Raw genomic sequence first — 20,243 nt, 5'->3', positions numbered from 1 at the left:
GATCTCCAGCGTCTGCAGTCCTCACTTTCTCCTCAGATAAATTTGAGTTTGGAAGTGATCAGTTCACTCAGAGAATTGCTCCTGGACCTATATTTGATTTGATTCATTATTGTTACGTGGACCAAGGTACAGTGCAAAGTTTTATTTTGCATGCACTACAGGAAGATCATATTATAAAAGTTCTTTCTTGAATTTGTTTGTACATGTTTAAGCTTTAGTATTTTCTACCTGATGGAAGAGGTTGTAAGAGATTATAACCAGGTTGGGAGGGGTCTTTGGTTATGTTGACTGCCTTCCCGAGGCAGCAGTAAATGTCAATAGAATCAATGGATGGGAGGTTGGCTTGCGTGCTTGACTGGGTTGTGTTCACAACTCTTCATAGCTTCTTCCGATCCTGGGGCAGAACAGATGCCATACCAAATCCCTACAGTGCGGAAAGAGGCCATTCAGCCCATCAGATTAGCACCAACCCTCTGAAGAGCAGTCCACCTTGACCTGCACTATCCCCATAGTGCTACATTTAGCAAGGCCAGTGCACCTAATCTTTGGACTGTGGGAGGAAACCCTGGGGATAATCACACAGGCATGGGTGGAACGTGCAAAATTCACACAGACTGGAATCGACCTGAGGCTGGAATCGAACCAATGCCCTCGGTGTTGTGAGTCAGCAATACTAACCACTGAGTCACTATGTTGCCCCGTCTAATGGTGGGGCAGGTTTGATGGGCTGAACGGTCTATTGCTACCTTTCCTTTCTCTCCTGACGGACATTTTGAGAAGATACTCCTCAATCATTGCATGGAAGAACCAGTTACAATACGTGGCATCTTTTAGAAAGCAGCCTTTTGTGAATAATTGGTGCTGCCTTATGTCAGCACTGCTGAGGGATAGGTTGGACAGAATGTGAAACAGTCCATTTAAGTAACTGGGACTGACTGTGCCTGATTGTCAGTGTTTCTCCTTTGAACTGGGCACTTAAGTTAAACCATGAAGAAAAACTCAGAGAAGCAGAATTGCACTTACTATCCCTGCTGCTCCTATCAAAAGTGTCACTTTCATTTCCTGGCTAATGTTTCTCACTCGGTCCTATACTTACAGCAAGTGCTGAGTCAGGATATTCTGTCATCAGAAAACAACATACAGCCAGTGTCTGTTGAAACAATCACAGCCGACATTAAGAGAGGAGCTGGCCAGCAACTTCCAGGTGAGACCGCTGTGCTCCTGCTGAGATTCCCCTGTTAGCTCATGGACTCATGGCCTCTAGGGGATTAAAAAAAAATCACAAAACCCAATTCAGAGGCTTGATCATGAAAATCAAGTCTGACATACTAATACTACACTGTTATACATTCAGTCCCACTGCAGTTGAGATTTCAAACTGAGATCCCACTCACCTATAAACAATCCTTGACGGAGAGCAGGGAAGTTCACTCACTGCCCTGGTCAGGATGGTAATTCTTTCGTTTTTCACTCATTGGATGTGGGCATCGTTGCCTGGCAGAGGACGACAGATGCCGGAGATCAGAGTCAAAATATGTGTTGCTGGAAAAGCACAGCAGGTCAGGCAGCATCCAAGGAGCAGGAGAATCGATGTTTCGGGCATAAGCCCTTGACACGCCTGATAATATTTTTAATATTCACATATGGGGCATAAGGGCTGGGCCAACATTTATTGCCCATCCCTAGTTACCCCTTCAGAAGGTGGTGGTGAGCTGCCTTCTTGAACTGCTGCAGTCTATATGCTGTAAGTAGACCCGCACTGCACTTTAAGGAGGTAATTTCCAGTGATACTGAAGGAATGGCAATGTATTTCCAAGTCAGGATGGTAAATGGCTTGGAGGAGAATTTGCAGACGGTGGTGCTCCCATGTATCTGCTGCCCTTGGAAGCAGTCGTGGGTTTGGACAGTGCTGTCGAAGGATCTTTGGGGAATTTTGGCAGTGCATCTTGTAGATAGTACACGCTGCTGTTACTGAGCAGCAGTCGGGGGTGGAAAGAGTGGATGTTTGTGGGTGTCAATCAAGCAGGCTGCTTTGTCCTGGATGATGTTAAGCTTCTTGAATGTTCTTGGAGCTGTACCCATCCAGGCAAGTGGGGATGTCTTTTACCTGGTCACTGTTACATTCACTCATGGGCTAGATGTCAGGATCAAGAGCATCTCCCATTCTGAGGGTACTGTGGAATACTTTAAACATCTCCACTGCAGTCCTAGGTTCAGTCACAATAGGGATCATTGGCATTCGACACTGCATGGTGGGTCAGATAACAGGTAGGTAAAGGGAGGCAATGGCTTAGTGGTATTCATGCTAGACTACTAATCCAGAGACCCAGCTAATGTTCTGGGGGATCTGGGTTCAAATCCCACCACGTCAGATGGCAGAGTCTGAATGCAATAAAAATCTGCAATTAAGAGTCAAAGATTGCCAGAAAACCCCAGTTGGTTCACGAACGTCCTTCAGGAAGGAAACTGGCATCAACAGCAATGTGGTTGACTCCTAACCACCCTCTGAGCTGTGAAACCAATGCCCCAACACATTAGCCTAAAGTTTGGGACATCATTAATGAAGCACCATCTTTCTATCCAATGCCTGCGTCCCAAATACTGTACGCAATGACATTGTTCACAGTATTTACTCTTATTTCAAGTTCACATTTAAAAGAAAAATCAAACCTTAATTCTCTGACAAATCAAGGGAGCAGGGAAGCTTTCCCATACATTGTCTTCACCAGTTTCTACCCTAGTGGAAGTGTCTGCCTTTGGGAAACGAACAGGAGAAACTATAGGGAGTATTTTGACTCCCCCCAAAAAAATTGGCCTCGTTATCCACAAGTGCAAGGTCGAGGCTGAAAATTATCGCACTTCTTTTCAGCTTTTCCTGCATAAAATCATTTTCAAAATAGGAGAAAAAATCGTGGAGAGCCCTTGAGCGCATATTGAGGACAAGAGTAATTTGCTGTGTTCAGCACAGAAGATTATGTACTGCCCAGGTTTTTACAGGCTGATATCTTTCATTAAAATGTATAAGCTGGCTGTCGAGAAACAGGACTGTCCATTCAGCAGAGCTGAGGCTGTGATTCTCTTCACATTTCGCCAAGGAGAGTAGCCGCAGAGAATTCAGCTTCTGAAAGCCATCGAGAGCCCTTCACACTTCCCCAAGCCAGGACTGCATCTCTGTTACCCAGCTGGTATTACGCAGTAGCAGCTAGCATTGGCTTTATGCAGGCTATTGGCCAAACCTGATATGCAAAGCTTCATTTTGGTTGCTGGCTGCCAAGCAACTCTTCAGTATACATGAAGAAAGATATACAACAAAGTAGGGAAAACTTGTGGAGGTCATTTAACTGGTCATATTTTCTCCTTCTCTAAACTGCATTAATTGGCTCATCCTGGAGTTCAGTTACTAATGGTGGATTTGTTTTGGAGCCACTGCTGTGTGTCATTTTTATAAATGATCTGGATGCGGATGTAGAAGGATGGGTTAGTAAATTTGTGGATGACGCTAAGGTTGGTAGAGTTGTCAATAATGCCGAACGATGTTGCAGATTACAGAGGGACATAGATAAGCTGCAGAGCTGGGCTGAGAGGTGGCAAATGGAGTTTAATGTGAAAAAGTGTGAGGTGATTCACTTTGGAAGGAATAAAGAGTACGGGGCAAATGGTAAGATTCTTGGCAGTGTAGATGAGCAGAGAGATCTCGGTGTTCATGTACATAGATCCTGAAAGTTACCAAGCAGGTTGATAGGGTTGCTAAGAAGGCATATGGTGTGTTAACATTTATTGGTAGAGCGATTGCGTTTCTGAGCCACAAGATCATGCTGCAGCTATACAAACCTCTGGTGTGGCTGCACTTGGAGTATCGCGTACAGTTCTGGTTTCCGCATTATAGGAAGGATGTGGAAGCTTTGGAAAGGGTTCAGAGATGATTTACTAGGATGTTGCCTGGTATGGAGGGAAGGTCTTATGAGGAGAGGCTGAGGGACATGAGGCTGTTTTCATTAGAGAGAAGAAGGTTGAGAGGTGACTTAATTGAGACATATAAGATAATCAGAGAGTTAGTTAGGGTGGACAGTGAGAGCCTTTTTCCTGGGATGGCGATGGCTAGCACAAGGGGGCATAGCTTTAAACTGAGGGGTGATAGATATAGATGTCAGAGGTAGTTTCTTTACTCAGAGAGTAGCAGTGGCATGGAACGCCCTGCTGGAACAGTGTTAGATTCGCCAACTTTAAGGGCATTTAAATGGTCATTGGATAAACATATGGATGAAAATAGAATAGTCTAGGATAGATAGGTTTCAGATTGGTTCCATGGATCGGTGCAATATTGAGGGCCGAAGGGCCTATACTGTGCTGAAATGTTCTATGTTACAAATTTTAACCCTCTCATTGCACATCCGTATATAATTTCCCACAAACAACACCAATCAAGCACAAACTCAGAGTAGAGGCCCTTTTGAACTGAGATGAGAAAGAATTTCTTCAAATAGAGAATTTGAATTTGTGGAACACATTTGTACAGAAGGTTGTGGACAGCAAATCATTGAATATATTTAAGATAAAGATAGATTGATAAAGGGATCAAAGGTTACAAGGAAAAGACAGGAGAATACATGAGCCATGATTGAATGATGGAGCAGACATGATGGGCAGAATGGCCTAATTCTCCTTCTACATCTATAGTCTTCTGGATGTGCATATCAATACAATTGGCCCTTGAAACACAATGGCTGTGTACTGTCTTCTAATTGGGTGTGAACATTGTCGATGGAGAGTCAAAAATTTGCATCTGGTCTTAAAATATGTATCAAATGAAAATGGCCTCAACTTGTACCGGCAGCAATGTTTAAAACTCTTTCCTGGGCTGTGAATGTCATTGACTAGATCAATGTGCATTGCCCATTCCTTGAGAAGGTGGTCTTCTTGAACTGCTGCAGTTTTTAAGATGTAGTTACATTCACAATGCTATTAGGGAAGGACTTGAAGGCTTTTAACCCAGTGACACTGAAGGAACAATAAACTATTTCCAAGTCAGGATGGGGAGTGACTTAGAGGGAAACTTGCAGGGGGTGATGTTCTTGTATATCTGCTGCCCTTGTCCTTCCAGATGGAAGTGGTCATGGGTTTTGAAGGTGCTGTCTAAGGGCATTGGTGAATCACTGCAGTGCACCTTATACACTGTACAGAACTGGATGTCAGTGGTGAAGGGAGTAAATATTGAAAGTGCCAAACAAGTGGGCTGCTTGTTCCAGATGTTGTTGAGCATCTTGTATATTGTTGGAGCTGCACCCAAATGGAGTATATTCCATCACCCGGCTGATGTGTGCAGTGATTAAAATTGGCTGAAGCCAAGCATCCGTGATGCTGGGGACCTGAGGAGGAGACTGAGATGGATCATTCACTTGTCGAAAAAGCTTCAGTTTTATCTTTTACATTGATGTGCTGGGCCTTCTCTTCATTGAGGAAATGAAATTTAGGGATGAGCAGTAAACGTTGGCCTATGAAGAAATTGAAAGAAAATATTGGACAGAAACACTATTGGTTCACATAGAACTTGGAACAATACAGCACAGGAACAGGCTTTTCGGCCTACCATGCCTGTGGTGATCATGATGCCATTCTAAACCAATCCTATCTGCACATGGTCCATATCCCTCAATTCCCTGCCTGTCCATGTGACTGCCTAAACATCTTGTTGCTAACACACCTGCTTCTCCAACCTCTCCTGGCAGCCCGTTCCAAGCACCTACCACCCTCATCCTCGCACATCTCCTTTAAACTTTCACCTTCTCCACTTAAACCCTAGTATGGGACATTTCAACCCTGGGGAAAAAGAACCCAATTACTCACCCTATCCATTATGCTCATTATTTTATTTATATCTATCAGGTTGCCCCTTAGCCTGCAACGCTCCGGTAAAAACAATCCACGTTTGTCCATCCTCTTGTTATGGCTAATACACTCTGATGCAGGCAACATCCTGATAAACCTCTTTCGCACCCTCTCCAAAACCTCCACATCCTTCCTCTCATGTGGGGACCTGAACTGCACACAATATTGAAAAATCATCATAATGCAGGTGCCAAATTGTTATGACAACAAATAAAACTGTTTTATTCGTAATACAGTTATAGATATTTAGAGCATAAAATAACAGATTATGTAATTCTGACCAGTAAAACGTACACATAATTCAAATACATTGCAAGATTCAAGTCTCTGTAATTTACAGAATTAAAATGAAAGGTCTAATGAATCTCTGAATTCCGTATTAAACTGGAAGTTTCAATAGTGATTTAGTTTAGCTTTAGTGTTATACTGTAATTGTATTCATGGTATGTGGTTCATTTGTGGCAACTCTACTCTCTGAGTCAGAAATGAGCCAACTGGTCACCCCACTATCGCACCAGCGGGGGTACAGAGGAGCCTCGCCAGGATATTGCATGGGATGGAGCAATTGGGCTATAAGGAGAGACGAGATAGGATTGTTTTCTTTCGAACTGAGGGGGAATACAATTGAAGTGTATAAGATTGAGGGATGTGGACAGGGTGAATAGGGAGCAGTTGTTCCTCTTGGTTGAGGGGTCAGTCACGAGAGGAGCATAGTTTCAGGGTAAGGGACAGGAAATTCCGAGCGGATTTGGGAAAAAAAACACTTTCAGTCAGTGGGCGGTAGGAATCTGGAATGCATTGTCAGGGAAGGTAGTGGAGGCTGGAAACCTTAAAACCTTTAAAAAAAATTTGGATGAGCACTTCAGATACCATAACATGCAAGAACAAGTGCAGGAAATTGGGATTAGCGCGTCTTTAGTTGTAGTTGTTATCGGTGCAGACTCAATAGTCTAAAGCGCCTTTTCTGCACTGCATGACACTATGTTAGACAAGACTTTGCCATGTCAGCAATCCCGTGGCACTGTTTTGAAGAGTAGTTGGCTAGTTCTCTCTGGTTCCTTGGCTGGTATTAAAAGACAGATTACTCAATGATTGTCAGTCTGGATGCAAGCCAGTCAGTGACAGAGAGAAATCAAGACATCTTTCCTTGTTTATTAACTGCTTGAATTTATTAACTGCTCAGTCTTACTTCCTTTTAATACCCAGAAGTGTTCTCACACATAGCTACCACTAGAATTGCCGAGACTTGTTTTTTTTAACTGGTAATCACCACCAATAAAAATATCTGTGTATCCATTTGACTGTTTATACGCAAAGCCCATCATGGGCAACACAAACCATCAAAAGTGAGGGAGCCGGCTTACAGAGAGAGGGAAAGGGTTGAACCAAGTGGAGTTGATGGGGGAAATAACTCACTGTATCCCCCCAGGGTGCCCACCTCTCTCTAAAGACATCGAGAGTATTGGTGTCCATCTCTGAGGAGATCTGGGCACGAACATAACCAGGGGAAGATGGGCAGGCAGTTGGCAGAGGTGAACCACCCACTCTTCTCCACAGGGCCAGCCACCTGGACCTGTTTATGGGTCAGCCTGACCAGGCCCAGGAGCAGACCCACGAGGAGATCCTCTGACCTGCCTGCTCCCCTCGGCACCGGGTGCCCAATGATCAGGAGCGCGGGGCTGAAGTGTAACCAAAGACAAAATGGAAGGTTTCTCAAATAACTAAAAAGAGTGTGCAACCCCCCCCCCCACCCCAACCAATTGACATGTGGTCCATGGACTCCACAAGACCGCAGCTGGGCTGAATGACCATAAGACATAGGGGCAGAAATTAGGCCATTCAGCCCATCAAGTCTTCAATCATGGTTGATAGGTTTTTCAACCCCATTTTCCCGCTTTATCCCCGTAACCATTGATCCTTTTAGCAATAAAAACCCTATGTATTTCTGCTTTAAATATACTCAATGGCCAGGCCTCTACAGTCTTCTATGGCAATGAATTCCCCAGATTCACTACTCTCTGGCTAAAGAGGCTTCACCTTATCTCCGTTCTAAAAGGTCTCAGGCTGTGCCCTCGCGTTCTCGACTCTCCCACATGTAGCACCCTCCACCCCAGATCCACGAGGGAAAGAGGATGGGCTCCCATGTCGACACCACTCCAATGGGATTCTCACCACCCAGTGGGAAATAAACATGTCAAGGTGTGTCCGGACAGGGAATGTAAGAGTCAAGGTGGATGATGCACAGCAGCAGCCTGTGCAATAAACACACAACACAGACCTTAGAGAGGGCTCAGGTTGTGGGGTACAGGCTCCCAGGGTACATACAGGATGAGGCTAATGTGAAATTCCATCTGGACAGGGTGGATCCCACCGCACGCCTGAGCATCCTCCCACTGGGGCTCAAGCACCGTCGTTTTAAGGCATTGGATAGCATCGGCCGTGGGCTAGTGTCTACCACCACCCAGCTGGCCCATTCCTGTGGCAGCATCCAGCCCAGGACCCCACTACCCAGCAGGTCCCCGACTCTGGCCACCCGTGTGCCCACATCCCTTCCTTCCAGCAGCCACTCAGACCTGCGATGACCAATGGTTGTTTGATGATAGCCACTACTGCTGACAGGAGGTAGACCTGGCACGAGTTGACCATGTTCCTGACAGTGAGTAGGTACAAGAGAGGCAGGGCCCTAATGGAGACCCGAAGACCCTCGCACTCAATAAACAGGAACTGCGTGTCGGAATTGAGGTCACCCAGCCAGCAGAAACAATACATCTCCAGGGCACACCTTTTCAATCTGACAGCTTCTTCCAGCTACTTCTTCTGCTTCAATGATTCACAGCCTGAGGATGTCATTGACTTGGAGTTATTGTCCATTCCCAGGGTCTGAAGTCATATGTAGGCCAGACCAGGTAAGGATGGCAGCTTCCTTCCCTCAAGGACATTGGTGAACCAGATGGGTTTTTCCTAACATTCCACAATGGTCATCAGACTCTGAATAATGTCTTAATTGAATCCAAATTTCACCATCTTCCGTGGTGGGAATCAAACCCAGGTCGACAGAGCATTATTGAGTCTCTGGATTAAATGTCCAATGATAATACCACCAGGCCATTGCCTCCCCTGTAAATTAAGATTATTTCAATAAAATTGCATACACTGAATGTTGTGACAAAGGTTATCAAGGCCTTTAAAAAAACCCGAGCACTGGGAGTTATTTTTACAGGGTTAGGGTTAGGGTCAGCATTAACCGTTTGGCTGAAAATAGATACAATTCTTAGGATTAAAAGGATCAACAGGTAAGGGGAGAAAATGGAAACAGGGTACTGAGTTGGATGATGAGTCGTGATCCTAAATTTGGTGGAGAAGGCTCGAAGGGCCGAATGGCCTACTCTTGTTCCTATTTTCTATGTATCTGTGTGTTGAAGCTTGGTTAGTCAGCACTAGGAGTACTGTCTGAAGCCCGATTGTTGTATTAGAGAAAGGATACACTGGCACTGGAGAGCGTGCATAGGAGATTAATGAGGCTGATGCCAGAAATGGGAGAATGTGCAAATCAAGAAAGGTGTGACAAGCTGTGTCCCATGTCTCTTGAAGAAAGAAGGCTGGGGTAGGTTAATCTAATATCGGTCTTTCACGTAGTGCTTCACTTTCAGAGAAAGAATGGCTGGCGTTTGAACAACAAGATTAAAGTCTCGATGTTGGGCCGAAATGCTTTTGAATTTGTTCGTGGGTTGGTTAAGGCAACATCCATTGTCCAGAAGGTGGTAGTGAGCTGGCCTTCCTGAACCGCTGCAGTCTGTATGGTACAGGGACACCCATTGTGCTGTGAGGGAGGTAATTCCAATACTGTGATCCAGAGACAGTGAAGGAACAGCAATCCAAGCCAGTGAACTGGACTGGCAGGACGCACAGCATCTCTGTACCAGCTGGGATGCACCTTCTGGCCCCATGTGAGCTGTGCGTTGAGACCACCTTTGGGTGGAACCTGAAGGAGGAGGTAGAGAGGGGGTTGCAGAGAGCATTTTGCAATAATGGTATTCTAAAAATGTGCAGGTATGCTCATCAGCAAAGACAAGAAAGTCTGTGCACCTTTCTGCAGAGAACGGTCCTGATAGACATCTTTAAAAGAGCGAAAAGTTTTGTTCAAGTAGATTCTGGGAGAATATTTCCTCTTGTGGGGAAAGAGGAAGGCTAGAGGCCATCAATATAAAATGGTCTCCAAGATGCCCAAGAGAGAATTTGGGAGAAATAGTGGTGAGACTCATTGCCAACAGCTCAGTTGATGCAAATGACATAGATGTATTGAAGGGGAAGCCAGAACAGCAGGTGAGGGAAAGGGGTGTCGAGGGTCATGGTGGAGTTTAGATGAAAGATGGGCAGATATCAAATACGACATTTGTTGGATGGGCTGAATGGCCTGCATCTATTCCGTGTATCCTGTGTAATCCTCCGGAGACTATTCACTGATAAAAGAAAGGAGCATCCCATAAAGTCAATGGAAAGAAAGCCAATGGACAAGATTTCAGTTTGTAAAACCTCGACTGTACCAAATCAATTAAAATCAAAATGTCTGAAACATTCATTACTCACTGAAGGATATGTAGATCTCGCACAAAATTGTCAATACAACAAGAAAGATAAGGTGTGAGACCATGTGCGATCACAGAGATTTTCCTGTAAAACTTCCACGACACAGAATCTCACTTCTTTATTATTTCAGCCCTTGAGTTGCATTCCCCTGCAGCCTGCTGATGTGTCTGAACACGGTTAACTCCAACACATCTACTAACTTTCTCTTCTTTGTTTGCCACCATTAAAAAGACACTGCATGCCTGTTTAACTTTGCTTCTTGTTTCACTGACCAATGATCACACTGTAATGTAACATTTTTACTAAGGATTGTACCAAGGTGCTCTGTACCTAAGATGGTGGTGTGTGTTAGTGCCATTGTTATGCTGTAACTAGCCTTATAACTGAGAATCTGTAAATAAATACTTTTGTATCTAAGATGGCACTGTAAGTGGCTACAAATAAACTTTTCACTGTTACTCATTTGAGTACATGTGACAATAAAGCTAATTCAATTCAATTCAATTCTGAAGGCACAGAGTCTCCAGAGATTCCCTTTTCTGGTCCCTTTAAACAGTCTGAAGAGTATTGGCAACACTGGAACAGTAGCAATGGATCTTATCCGGTCCTGAGCCCCTGCTACTGTCTTCAGTTCACTGCCCTTCCCAATTGTATAACACACAGGAACACAGTCTCTGGTTCATTCTCACAAATCTCGGCTTGATTCTCGGACTGACAAACAGGAAACTGCTTGATTTGAAAAGAACCTTGCTTTGCCCTCCTTTATACATATTCTCCATGTGATCTGAACTGTCAAACAGAAAATGTAACTGACGTAATGCCAGACAGTTTTGATATAGAAGAACAAAATGTGTCAGCACAGGCTTGGAGGGCCGAATGGCTTTCTCCTATGGTATAGTGTTCTTTGTTCTCTTCGTTCTTTGTTCACTGCAATTAACCTCCTATTTAGCCTTTGCTTCTTAGTTTTACATTTCTCTGACAACTCCAGGTCACACTGACATTTCTTGAAGGCTCATGATGCTATAATTACAATTGTTTTTTAAAGCAAGCTTTTCACAAAAATATAGGCATTTTTCCCCCACAGATATTAGTCATCAAAATCCAGCAAGATCTTAAAAGTTACATCCTCCTTTTCAAATCTGTCTCTTTCCCATGATCACTGCAATTCTGAAATTTTAGGAAGCACTACATTCCCAGAATATGTTCAGCCACTTAGAGTGAATATTACTCCACCCCACTATTAAAGCTTCCCAGAGCAGGAACAGCATATGTCAGGTACAGATTATAGTTACCCTTACACCGTCCTCAGAAGATGCATCCAAGGCAGATGCAGCACAGGGTTAAAAACAGAGTAAAGCTCTCTCTCTACGCTGTCCCTATCAAACAATCCCAAAACGGGGACAGCACAGAGTCTCCATCAAATACTCCCAGGACAGGGTTAGATACATAGTAAAGTTCCCTGCCATCAAACACTCCTAGGATAGGACAGCACAGGGTTAGATACAGATTAAAGCTCGCTCCAGACTGCCCTATCAAACCCTCCCAGGACCGGGACAGCACAGGTTAGATACAGAGTAAAGCTCCCTCTGGATTGCCCCTTTACAAACACTCCCAGGACCGGGACAGCACAGGTTAGATACAGAGTAAAGTCCTGATTAGTCCTTTTTGGTGTCCCAGTTGTGATCCCAGCAGTGGCCTATCTACGTGCCTGGTCTCTGACAGTGTTCTGTTGTTTCCCACCTCAGCTTCTGAGCATGACAACTGCTGGATCTACAGCAGTTGATTCGGTTAATCCTAAACCCTAAGAGACAGATCAGCCATTGATTAAAAAAGAACCCTCCTTTTGGCTGAGACCAGCAGAAAAACAAAGCATCGCTTCCTTTATCGTTGTGGTCGTCTGGTATTTTAATTGTTGGCCTGCTACTGAATTTTTTTTCTTCAAATGGTGATTTCATCAGGCCCTTCAGAACTGTTGTGCTTACACGGCAGAGGCAGGAGACAATCTTGTCAATCAAGGCTCAATACAATCTGACTTCCAGTGGTTAACGAGATTCCACCCGTATAAAAAGCTTTCAAATGAAAAAACAATATAACTTCAAGTGGCCTCTTGCCAAACATTCATAATGCATCCTCTGCGTTTAAGCTGTTTCGATGCAAATTAGCCAGCTAGGCGCGCACATCAGCTGCCCCAGCTTTTGCCACGTTCGATGCACTGCACAAAGCCCATCCGACCTCATCATGGCAAGATGTTGCATTCACATAGCGCCCTGTCTCCAGCAAAATGACTCATGGTGGATCCTTGACCAATGGATATGAGGAGGATCCTTTTCTAGGGAGGTGAGGGGAGGGGAGAAGACATTAACTGGAGTTACATGGGAGATAAGGGTCTTGCAATGTTGGTAAGTCAATCTTTTGCCTCAGTTAGGCCACTGCTGTCCACTTGGCGGGCTGAGGACCTGCATGTCTGTAGCTCTGATCACCACCTCGTGGCATCTCCTAGCGCAGGAACCACATGGGGAGTCAGATACAGAGTAAAGCTCCCGCTACACTGTCCCCCAAAAAACACTCCCAGGACACAGACAGCAAGGGGTTAGATACAGAGTAAAGCTCTCTCTACACTGTCCCCATCAAACACTCCCAAGACAGAGACAGCATGAGGTGAGATACAGAGTAAAGCTACTTCTATACTGTCACCCCATCAAACACTCCCAGGGACAGGGACAGCATGGGGTTAGATAGAGTAAAGCTGCCTCGACACTATCCCCCATCAAACACTCCCAGGACAGGGACAGCACAGGGTTAGATACAGAGTAAAGCTCCCTCTACCCAGTCCCCATCAAACGCTCCCAGGACAGGGGCAGCATGGGGTTAGATACAGAGTAAAGCTGCCTCTACACTATCCCCCATCAAACACTCCCAGGACAGGGACAGCACAGGGTTAGATACAGAGTAAAGCTCCCTCTACCCAGTCCCCATCAAACGCTCCCAGGGACAGGGACAGCATGGAGTTAGATACAGAGTAATGCTCTCTCTACACTGTCCCCATCAAACACTCCCAGGACAAGGACAGCACGGGGTTAGGTACAGAGTAAAGCTGCCTCTACAATGTCCAAATCAAACACTCCCAGGACAGGGACAGCATGAGGGACAGCATGGGGTTATAGATACAGAGTAAAGCTGCCTCTACACTGTCCCCATCAAACACTCCTAGGACAAGGACAGCATGGGGTTAGATACAGAGTAAAGCTCTCTCTACACTGTCCCCATCAAACACTCCCAGGACAAGGACAGCATGGGGTTAGATACAGAGTAAAACGTGGGACGGTGCAGTACCAGTGTCGGAGATGCCTGCAGCGAGGACTGACAGTGCTGAGGGACTTGGGGCAGGCGAGGTGGCCTTGAAGAGTGGTGACCGTTGTCCCAGTGACAGTGGAGTGGTGAAGGGGACTTGTGTCTGGGGACCAGACCTAGGGCAGAGCACTCAACATGAAAAGTTGGGCACTTTTTTTTATTTCTTCATTCTTCTGCTTTTATATTCTGTGTTTTGGTTTATTTTTCTGACTTTTAAGGCGGTGCTGGAGACACGATCCAACACTTTTCACTGTATTTTGTGAAAAGGTACACAGGACAGTAAATAAATCAAACTAAACAGAGTAAAGCTTCCTCTACACCATCTGCTTACGGCCGGTGGGGTAACTGAATTGCAGCTACCGGGGCAAACCAGCAGCCAATCAGTGCCCAGCAGTGTTCCCCACAGCCGAGGCAATAACCTGTTGCTGGACAAAGAGTATACATTGGCCAAGCTGGGCTCTCCTGATGTTTTCAAAAGCATGTGAGGTGGGGTGAATTTTTCATATCTGCATGGGAGGATGGCTGTCTCATCCCAGTGACCTGCTCCTGACCAACTTGCGAGCAGGGGGTTACATCAGGGGCTGGGGAATGGACGCCCTATATTTGGGACAGGGGTTGGGGGATGCTCAAGCCAAGAGCAGAAAGGAGGCCCGTGATTTTTCTCTCTGCCCCTCACCCCAGCTGTGCAGCACTCCTTCAAGACAGCACTGGGATTGCCAGCCAGGGTGCTGTGTAGCTTTCACTGGAGTAGGGTATAATCCCACAAAAGTTGCTGACCCTGAGGGGGCCGTCTGAGTCATTCCTGATGTGCACAAACGTGCAGCTCCCCACTGGCTACACATGACCTTCAAGTTGCTTTCATATCTCCGATGGCATTCGGGAGTGCACCAGTGCATTGTTCTGCAATTGGAATGCTGCAGGACAAGGGTGCTGCACTATTGGAATGCTGCACTATTGGACTGCTACATAGTTGGTGTTATGCACTGTTGATGAGATGCATGGTTGGAATTCTGATAGTTGGAGGGCTACAGGATTAGAGCATGACCCTGCTGGGATGCTACATGATTGTAGATGGAGCTGTATAAGGTTTGGAGGTGGAGCGCAGCAGGGTTGGAGAGCTGCACAGTTGGAGAGCTGCACAGTTGGAGAGCTGCACAGTAGGAAAGCTGCAGAGATGGAGAGCTGCAGAGTTGGAGAGCTGCACAGTTGGGGAGCTGCTGGGTTGGAGAGCTGCACAGTTGGGGAGCTGCTGGGTTGGAGAGCTGCACAGTTGGGGAGCTACACAGTTGGAGAACTGCAGGGTTGGAGAGCTGCACGGTGGGAGAGCTGCAGAGTTGGAGAACTGCAGAGTAGGGGAACTGCAGGGTTGGGAAGTTGCAGGGTTGGATAGCTCTAGGGTTGAAGACCTGCTGATTTGGGGGGCTGCACAATTGTGGTGCTGCACAGTTGGAGAGCTGCACATTTGGGGACCTGCACTGTTGGGGAGCTGCAGAGTTGGGGAACTGCAGGGTTTGGGAGCTGCAGAGTTGGAGAGCTGCACAGTTGGGGAACTGCAGGGTTGGAGAGCTGCATGGGTGGGGAGCTGTAGCGCTGGGCAGCTGCAGGGTTGGGGAGCTGCACATTTGGGGAGCTACACAGTTGGGGAGCTGCACTGATGGAGAGCTGCACAGTTGGGGAGTTGCATGGTTGGCGAGCGGCATGGTTGGAGAGCTGCAGAGTTGTTGAGCTGCAGATTCGGGAAATGCACAGTTGGGGAGCTGCAGAGTTGTTGAACTGCAGAGTTGGGGAGCTGCAGAGGTGGGAGCTGCAAAGTTGGGGAGCCGCAGGGTTGTGGAGCGGCACAGTTGGTGAGCTGCAGGGTCGGGGCACTGCACAGTTGGAGAGCTGCAGGGTTGGGGAGCTGCAGGGTTGGAGAGCTGCAGGGTTGGGGGGGCTTCAGGGTTGGGGAGCTGCAGAGTTGGGGAGTTGCACTGTTGGAGAGCTGCAGAGTTGGGGAGCTGCAGGGTTAGGGAGCTACAGAGTTGGAGAGCTGCAGAGTTGTGGAGCTGCAGAGTTGGGGAACCACAGAGTTGGGGAGCTGCACTGTTGGGCAGCTGCAGTTTTGAGGACGTGCAGGGTTGGGGAAATGAAGAGTTCGGGTAGCTGCACTGTTGGGGAGCTGCAGAGTTGTGGAGCTGCAGAATTATAGAGCTGCAGAGTTGTGGAACTGCAGAGTTGGGGAGCTGCAGAGTTGGGAAGCTGCCGGTTGGGGGGGCTGCAAAGTTGGAGAGCTGCAGGGTTGGGGAGCTGCACAGTTGGGGAGCTGCAGGTTTGGAGAGCTGCAGGGTGGGGGGGGGGGCTTCAGGGTTGGGAAGTTTCACTGTTGGGGAGCTTCAGAGTTGGGGAGCTGCAGGGTTGGGGAGCTGCACTGTTGGAGAGCAGCAGAGTTGGAGAGCTGCAGGGTTGGGGAGCTGCAGGGTTGGGGACCTGCAGGTTTGGTGAGCTGCACAGTTAGTGAAATGCAAGGTTGGGGGGCTGCACAGTTGGGAGCTGCACAGTTGCAGACCTTAGTTTAGGGAGGTGCACAGTTTGGGAGCTGCACAGTTGGAGAGTTGCAGGGTTGGAGAGCTGCAGTGTTGGGGAGCTGCAGGGTTGGGGAGCTGCACAGTTGGTGATCTGCGCAGTTGGAGAGCTGCAGAGTTGGGGAGCTGCAGGGTTTCGGAGCTGCAGGGTTCGAGAGCTGCACAGTTGGGGAACTGCTCAGTTGGGGAGCTGCACGGTTGGGGAGCTGCAGGTTTGGGAAGCTGCAGGTTGGGGGAGTTGCAGGGTTGGGGAGCTGCAGGGTTGGGGAGCAGCAGGATAGGAGAGCTGCAGGGTTGGGGAGCTGCACAGTTGGGGAGCCGCAGGGTTAGGGAGCTGCACAGTTGGGGTGCTGCAGGGTTGGGGAGCTGCACAGTTGGGGAGCCGCAGGGTTAGGGAGCTGCACAGTTGGGGTGCTGCAGGGTTGGGGAGCTGCACAGTTGGAGACTTGCAGAGTCAGTGAGCTGCAGATTTGGAGAGCTTCAGGGTTGGGGAGCTGCACAGTTGGAGAGCTGCAAGGTTGGAGAGCTGCACGGTTGAGGAGTTGCAGGATTGGAGAGCTGCAGGGGTTGAGAGCTGCGAGTTGGAGAGCTGCAGAGTTGGGGAGCTGCAGGGTTTCGGAGCTGCAGGGTTCGAGAGCTGCACAGTTGGGGAACTGCTCAGTTGGGGAGCTGCACGGTTGGGGACCTGCAGATTTGGAGAGCTGCACTGTTGGGGAGCTGCAGGTTTGGGAAGCTGCAGGTTTGGGGAGTTGCAGGGTTGGGGAGCTGCAGGGTTGGGGAGCAGCAGGATAGGAGAGCTGCAGGGTTGGGGAGCTGCACAGTTGGGGAGCCGCAGGGTTAGGGAGCTGCACAGTTGGGGTGCTGCAGGGTTGGGGAGCTGCACAGTTGGAGACTTGCAGAGTCGGTGAGCTGCAGATTTGGAGAGCTTCAGGGTTGGGGAGCTGCACAGTTGGAGAGCTGCAAGGTTGGAGAGCTGCACGGTTGAGGAGTTGCAGGATTGGAGAGCTGCAGGGGTTGAGAGCTGCAAGTTGGGGAGCTGCAGCATTGGGGAGCTGCACAATTGGGGAGCTGCAGGTTTGGGGAGCAGCACAGTTGGAGAGCTGCAGGGGTGGAGAGCAGCAGGGTTGGGGAGCTGCAGGGTTGGAGAGCTGCAGGATTGGGGAGCTGCACAGTTGGAGAGCTTAGGTTTGGGGAGTTGCACTGTTTGGGAGCTGCACAGTTGGAGAGCTGCAGGGTTGGAGGGCTGCAGTGTTGGGGAGCTGCAGGTTTGGGGAGCTTCAGGGTTTTGAAGAGCTGCAGGGTTGGAGAGCTGCAGAGTTGCAGAGCTGCTCAGTTGGGGAGCTGCACAGTTGGGGAGCTGCACGGTTGGGGAGGTCCAGATTTGGAGAGCTGCAGGTCTGGGGAGTTGCAGGGTTGGGGTGCTGCAGGGTTGGGGAGCAGCAGAGTTGGGGAGTTGCACAGTTTGGGAGCTGCAGAGTTGGAGAGCTTCAGGGTTGGGGAGCTGCATAGTTGGGGAGCTGCAGGGTTGGGGAGCTGCAGGATTGCAGAGCTGCAGGGTAGGGGGGCCTTCAGGTTTGGGAGCGCAGAGTTTGGGAGATGCACTGTTGGGGTGCTGCAGTGTTGGGGTGCTGCAGTGTTGGGGTGATGCAGGGTTGGGGAGCTGCAGGGTTGGGAAGATGCACAGCTGGAGAGCTGCAGAGTTGGGGAGTTGGAGAGCTGCAGGGTTGGAGAGCTGCAGGGTTGGGGAGCTGCAGGGTTGGGGAGCTGCACTGTTGGGGAACTGCAGAGTTGGGGAGCTGCATATTTGGGCAGCTGCAGGGTTGGGGAACTGCAGGATGGGGAGCTGCTCAGTTGGGGAATTGAAGTGTTGGGGAACTGCAGGGTTGGAGAGCTGCAAGGTTTGGGAGTTACACAGTTGGAGTGCTGCAGGGTTGGGGAGCTGCATTGTTGGGGACCTGCAGAGTTGTTGAGCTGCAGACTTGGGGTACTGCGGAGTTGGGGAGCTGCAGAGTTGGGAAGCTGCTGGTTGGGGGGGCTGCAAAGTTGGAAAGCTGCAGGGTTGGGGAGCTGCACTGTTGGGGAGCTGCAGGGTTGGAGAGCTGCAGGGTGGGGGAGCTGCACTGTTGGGGAACTGCACTGTTGGGGAGCTGCACGGTTGGGGAGCTACAGATTTGGGCAGCTGCAGGGTTGGGGAACTGCAGGGATGGAGAGCTGAGGTGTTGGAGAGCTGCAGGGTTGGGGAGCTGCTCAGTTGGGGAATTGAAGTGTTGGGGAACTGCAGGGTTGGAGAGCTGCAAGGTTTGGGAGTTACACAGTTGGAATGCTGCAGGGTTGGGGAGCTGCATTGTTGGGGACCTGCAGAGTTGTTGAGCTGCAGACTTGGGGTACTGCGGAGTTGGGGAGCTGCAGAGTTGGGAAGCTGCTGGTTGGGGGGGCTGCAAAGTTGGAAAGCTGCAGGTTGGGGAGCTGCACTGTTGGGGAACTGCACTGTTGGGGAGCTGCAGGGTTGGAGAGCTGCAGGGTGGGGGAGCTGCACTGTTGGGGAACTGCACTGTTTGGGAGCTGCACGGTTGGGGAGCTACAGATTTGGACAGCTGCACTGTTGGGGAGCTGCAGGTTTGGGAAGCTCCAGGTTTGGGGAGTTGCAGGGTTAGGGAGCTGCAGTGTTGGGGAGCAGCAGATTTGGAGAGCTTCAGGTTTGGGGAGCTGCACAGTTGGGGAGCCGCAGGGTTGGGGAGCTGCAGGGTTTGAGAGCTGCAGAGTTGGGGAGCTGCAGGGTTGGGGAGCTGCACAGTTGGAGAGCTGCAGGGGTGAAGAACTGAAAGGTTGGGAAGCTGCAGGGTTGGAGAGCTGCAGGATTGGGGAGCTGCACTGTTGGGGAGCTGCAGGTTTGGGGAGCTGCAGGGTTGGGGAGCTGCAGAGCTGCAGAGCTGCACTGTTTAGGAGCTGCACTGTTGGTGATCTGCAGGTTTGGGGAGGTGCAGAGTTAGGGAGTGACAGGGTTGGGGAGCTGCGGAGTTCGGGAACTGCACAGTTGGGGAGCTGCAGGTTTGGGGATCTGCACAGTTGGAGAGCTGCAGGGATGGAGAGCTGAAAGGTTGGGAAGCTGCAGGGTTGGAGAGCTGCAGGGTTGGGGAGCTGCAGGGTTGGAGAGCAGCAAGGTCGGGGCGTTGCAGGTTTGGGGAGCTGCACTGTTGAGGAACTGCGCTGTTGGTGATCTGCAGGGTTGGGAGCTGCAGAGTTAGGGAGCCGCAGAGTACGGATACTGCACATTTGGGGAGCTGCAGGTTTGGGGATCTGTAGGGTTGGAGAGCTGCAGGGTTGGGGAACTGCAGGGTTGCAGATCTGCAGGGTTGGGGAGCTGCACAGTTGGTGTGCTGTAAGGTTGGGGAGATGAACTGTTGGAGAGCTTAGGTTTGGGGAGTTGCTCAGTTGGGGAGCTGCAGGGTTGGGGTGCTACAGAGTTGGAGAGCTGCAGAGTTGTGGAGCTGCAGAGTTGGGGAACCACAGAGTTGGGGAGCTGCACTGTTGGGCAGCTGCAGTTTTGAGGACGTGCAGGGTTGGGGAAATGAAGAGTTCGGGTAGCTGCACTGTTGGGGAGCTGCAGAGTTGTGGAGCTGCAGAAATATAGAGCTGCAGAGTTGTGGAACTGCAGAGTTGGGAAGCTGCCGGTTGGGGGGGCTGTAAAGTTGGAGAGCTGCAGGGTTGGGGAGCTGCACAGTTGGGGAGCTGCAGGGTTGGGAAGTTTCACTGTTGGGGAGCTTCAGAGTTGGGGAGCTGCAGGGTTGGGGAGCTGCACTGTTGGAGAGCAGCAGAGTTGGAGAGCTGCAGGGTTGGGGAGCTGCAGGGTTGGGGACC

The sequence above is a fragment of the Chiloscyllium plagiosum genome, unplaced genomic scaffold, assembly GCF_037043375.1.
Source record: "Chiloscyllium plagiosum isolate Xiang-an unplaced genomic scaffold, Cpla_swu_hap1 HiC_scaffold_45, whole genome shotgun sequence".
In the NCBI taxonomy this organism is placed as follows: Eukaryota; Metazoa; Chordata; class Chondrichthyes; order Orectolobiformes; family Hemiscylliidae; genus Chiloscyllium; species Chiloscyllium plagiosum.
This window is presented reverse-complemented; position numbering follows the sequence as displayed.